The sequence below is a fragment of the Diplotaxodon limnothrissa genome, linkage group LG23, assembly GCF_057381915.1.
Source record: "Diplotaxodon limnothrissa isolate DT_005_m linkage group LG23, D_limnothrissa_male_GT1.1, whole genome shotgun sequence".
Lineage (NCBI taxonomy): Eukaryota > Metazoa > Chordata > Actinopteri > Cichliformes > Cichlidae > Diplotaxodon > Diplotaxodon limnothrissa.
In genome coordinates, this window is record NC_140617.1 from 18,477,040 (window position 1) to 18,482,464 (window position 5,425).

The following is a 5,425-nucleotide window of genomic DNA, read 5'->3' on the forward strand; positions in this document are numbered from 1 at the left end:
ATAGATTGCAAGATTATGCAAAACACTTGTTTATCTTTGTTTGTTTTTGTTTTTTTTAGAGAGGGCATTGTTGAAGAGCAGGGCTACAACAAGAAGGGAGTGTTAGTCAGTTTTAGAAGAATCATATGTCAAGTATCTGGCTGGTCATTCTCATTGTTGATGGGTAACTGGTTGTTTGCAGTGTGGTTGCTTTGACCATGGTGATTTTTGTCATGCATATGTCCAGAAAAAAAAGAGAACATGTTAGGCTGTGGATATGCTGCATTAAAAGCAGCATTTGCTACTAATATAATCCTGCTTGATACCACAAAAACAAGAATGTAGCCCAGATCTCAATGAGTTGGACAGAATGACCTACTGCCTGTTAGGTAGATAGGTAGAAATATAGAAACCCATCAATCTGGTGACCTAACCAGCAATAACAAAGTTTTTGGGAGCCAATATCTAAATCAAAATGTCTTATTAAAGTTACTGGTTATTATTTGTCTTTTTTAATGTTGCCAAAATCTAGCAAACATGTTGCTGTTTTTCGTCTCCGCATAATTTTTTTTGGTCCCACAATCCTGGATGAACGTGATTGGTTAATGAATTTCTGACCATAACAAAACAGCCTACAGAGTCATATAAAGGTGGCTTTTTACAGAGGACATGCTGTTCTAGCTTTTGGTTTAATGACCGTATGTATTTCCTTCTATTTACCTGCTTTATAATGACTTCTGTTTGCATTTCTTAATCAGTGCTGAGCTGCAGTATCCAAACAGGCTTGAGAGAACAACAAGAACCCTAACATGCTGCTGCAAGTCAGTCAGCATTACACCATACACAAGTGACAATGAAGGGTCTTTGAAGGACATCACTTTTCTATTGAGTGGATATTCATCACAATGTGATGTAAAAAAGATGGACTAATGTTCCATTTGGAACCACATGAGTACAAATGTTTCCTGTTTAACCAGGACAGCAGAAACAATAGTGTTTTATCATCCTTTCTCCCTTATTGTAGAATCTGAGTCATCCTCAGGTCTCTGAAGGGTTGTGCACCAAAAGCTGTCCAACAAGTTAAGAGAAACAACAAGACCTCTTTACCTCATTCTCTTTGCCCAACTTTGAAAAGAATAAAACTTAAACAAATGGATCTGAATCAGATAAATGATCATTGGTCCCAGTGGTGTCATCTGACTAAAAAGTTTCATTACTTAAGCTGTTATTCATCTCTGATTAGGTAAAACTCCTATGTTGCAACCCAAGTAAGATTCACCCACATGCGTCATCCAACAGGATGACCATGGAAACAGCCTGGCAGCATCCATCGACAGCTGATGACAAAGACAAATAAGCTGGAAACACATTTGGGTGTGTCTTGTGTGCTGGTCCTTTGGCGATGTTTGGTGAAGGAGATTCCCTAGTTCTGGACCAGCTGAGTCCTATCATGACTCATTGGTGTGGGAAAGTCTCAAGACTCAGAGGGGTTCCCACTGACTCACTGTTTGGCTCTCACTTTCTGTTTGTTGTGGATCCTCAGAGTTGGAAACACCAAACCAGCTGCAGCCAATCCACCATCAAAATACATAAGAAACCCAATTTCTTATGTTTCTTATGACAGGACAGGTTGTATGAATGGTGCTGTGAATAAATAATCCATGTAGAATTCTGACTAACACTCGTGCTCTGGAGGAAAATTCAAAGGCGCTTTATGAAATATCGAGAGTTTCTCTTTGACAGGGCCTCATCAAAATCAAATTATATAACAAGATCATTTCTTACCAAGCTAACATAATGCCAAGACACAGTGCAGGTATGTTTACCTGTTATTTCTTTTAATTTATTATGCGATCACCATTATAGATACATACTTTCCATATTAGCAGCTAATTTTTATGAGCTGTCTTTCATGTTCTGCAGAATTGAATGGTACTGGTCTGAGAGATACAGTTCAACCGCTGCAGAGTGACAGGCAGCAATAGTTTGAATCAGTACAACAATGGAAGAAGATTCAGCCAACTGAGAAATGGTCCACAATTAGTCTGCTTTCATTTTCTCTTCTGTGTAGTCAGCAAAGTCGCTGTAAAGAAGTGGCTTACAACACAGAAATACAAATAACCATTCAAACTCACATTCACATCTATGGAAAATTTAGAACCACAAATTAACCGCATGCCTTTGGACTGTAGGAGGAAGCCAGAGTACCTGAAGAAAACCCATGAAGACACAGGTGAGTTTCTGTTTATGTTGTCCAAAAAATTAAAATTTTCTCTTTTCAGAAATGATGCAACCCTAATAATCTGCCCTCTAGTAGATTAAATCAGGTTGAGGAAATATATCTTTGCCTTTATATTAGCGGCCAAAGAGTGTTTTGCTCCACGCATATTCACTGCTGATGTTAATTTATAATAAGGCATTACATTATACGAGCAGTTTATATGTTTTGTAATGAATAAATCTTGGCATGAAATGAAAATACCTTAAGCAGCTGCCGAGTATTTTATGACACACATTTCATTTGCCTCTTCAGTGTGGATCGCCTTTACCTTCTGCCTATGTCTGATTTGGGTTGAATTTAGCATTGGGATAATGGTGAGGTAGCTGTCTGGTTAACACTAAAACATTTTTAAAATACAGAAATATGTGAATATTATGAAATTAGTGTTAGATATTTATAGTAACGAGGAGAAACAGATGATTTAAAAAGCTTTTTGCTTCCTGTTTGAATCTCTTGGTAACTGATTTCTCCAGAGTTTGCCGTGTTCCGTGAAGGCAGCAGCAGCTCTGACATTACACAGATGTCTCCTTCGAGGTGAGAAATGTTTGAAGTTATTTTGTTTTCTCACCACACATGCCTCCAACCCACTTCCCCACGTGACTGCACACAGAGGCCACGTGCCGACATTTTTACCACCAAACTGTGAAAGCTGAAGGAGGTCTGAGGCTGAAATTTCACAGCAGCCCAAGCCGACATTTCTCACTGCGGGCTCATCAGCCAAAAGACAAATCTGTGGACGATTTCACCCCAAAGTATTTCTAGGTTTAGAGCACATTTCATCTGAGTTTGGTTTTGTCATCAGCAGCTTCAATCTTGAGATGTCTAAAGTACTCAAAAATGATGTTTTTATTTCTTATTATTCAGTGAAAAACAGATACAAAGAATTTAATTTCTCCTCCAATCATCTGCTAGTCTTTAAGCATTATAGAGGTCCATCAACATCTGTTGAGTAGCTCAAAACTATTTAAAAGCATCAAATGTCAAAGGGAAGCTGAGAAGCATCTACCTGGAATGAACTCTAATACTTATAAACAGCTCAAAATGAAAAGAATATGGGTTGGAAATTTCAATCTGCCTTATTAGATGCTTGAAGGTCATATCTGCTGTTTCCTTACAAATAGGTCGGAATGGCAATCCTTAGTAAGGACACTGGGACCTGAGAGAACTCAGAAAAAAAGCGCAGAGATACAAAGTAACTGCAACTTAAAAGAAGAGGCATGCAAAAACCACAGAAAGTCACCAGGCAATCACAAAGGAACATGATGCAATTAAAGAGGTACCGGAAGACCTCAAGTAGGCATGACCTGACCACAAAGAGGCATGAAGCTACCACAAAGAAGGTGCACAAAATAACTGCAGACACACCAGAATCACAGTACAAACACAAAAAGGCAAAAAGGGACCAACTACAGATAAGCAAGGCGCCAAACATCAAAATCATCCAGGGCCCTGTTTCAGGAAGCCGGTTTGGAAAACTCAGAGTGAAAAACGACACTCACGGTTGAGTAACCCCGAACTGTCCAACTCGGAATATTCGGTTTCAGAAAGGCTGATAACAATTAGTTCAGTCAACGCGGAGTTGCTTTAACCCCAAGTGAAGCGCGCGGACGAGGATACATAAAGCCCTGATAAGCGGAGCACAGATTAAGCGAGTCACCATGGAGACGGAGGGAAAGAAGGCGCGGTCAATGTATTTCACAGCGCTTGAGGCCGAAATTCTGATGGCAGCATATGCCGATAACATGCAAATTCCGCGGAAAAAAGTAACACAGCCACAGCTGCAAAAGAAAGGGAGCATGCATGGCAAAACATAGCCGACAGAGTCAATGCGTGAGTGTTAATATAAACATTGATCGAGGGATTTCCACCCATTTAACACGTTATTTTATCATATGTTATTTTATTTGTTATTTTATACATTTTATTTTGTGATGTGATGTGAGCGCAGGTGCAACCCAACAGGCCCCAAACGTGCCTGGCAGCAAGTAAAAATGAAATATAAAAATATAGTCCAAACAGGTAAGGTGTAATTGTATTATGAGCCATAGTGCTTGGTCTGTTTGTCCCATGTAAATCAATTGCAGTTAGAGGCTACATTAATTTTCTGTCTGTAAGCACTTATTGAAATTATCTGAGCACATTACAAGTACATATTTGCTTACTCTGTATGCTCAAATGTGACCCGTTATAGCCAACAGAAAAAAAGCGGAGGCCCGAAAAACAGGTGGGGGTCCTCCACCACCACCACTCACAGAGGCTGAGCAGTTGGCCCTCAGCCAAAACAGTGGGCGCCCTGTGGCCGAAGGCATCTCTGCGGGGACATCCTCTGAGTCAATAACCCCGCAAGACACAAGTGCCTACATAAGGGGTAAATTCAAAATAATACATGATGTGCATACATCCTTTCTTCACAGTCACCTTTGCAGTGCTACTCATTCATTTGATAAACTCTTTACCATAATGAATTATTTTGTAGTGAAGTTATTTTCCTACTGATTTTGCCTTCCCTCAGTCTTGGTTGTCTTTGAGAGCATAATGACAATGAAGTGTAAGGTGATTGGTATGTTTGTTAATTGCCATTTGGTCCCTTGTAAGTTATAAGTGACCTGTATGAACCTCATATTCTATCAGTTGATGGTGGTGGTGTACTGCATCTGGTGCAGCCTCCTGTTGAGCCAGACCAACATGCAGTTATGAGTAATACTCCACAGATTATATGAGTTTACAGTAGAACAGCAATGTTGTCTATTTCTTTACTACAGGAAAATAATGAAGAAACATTGACAGCTGTTACAGAGGAGGAAGCAACAGAGACACTTTATGAGGTTTACATCTTTTAATACTTTGTGTACAGGAAATACAGGCGACCAATAAAGCCAGTTGAACAAAAAATCTGTTTATTCCTCTTTCAACATGTTGAGGTGATGGGTCAAAGGAAATGATTGTGACATATGGTGTCTCTGACTGCGCTCCCATCTTGTATGTCCGTGGGAGGGTCAGGATGTTCATGGTTTGGATCACTGCTGATGTTTGGTTCAGAAGGACAGTGTTCTCCTCTAATTGTGGCAATGTTGTGAAGAATCACACATGCCACAATAATGTCACATGCCCTTTCTGGGGTGACCCTGAGTCTTTGCAGGCACTGGAACCGGGCCTTAAGCATTC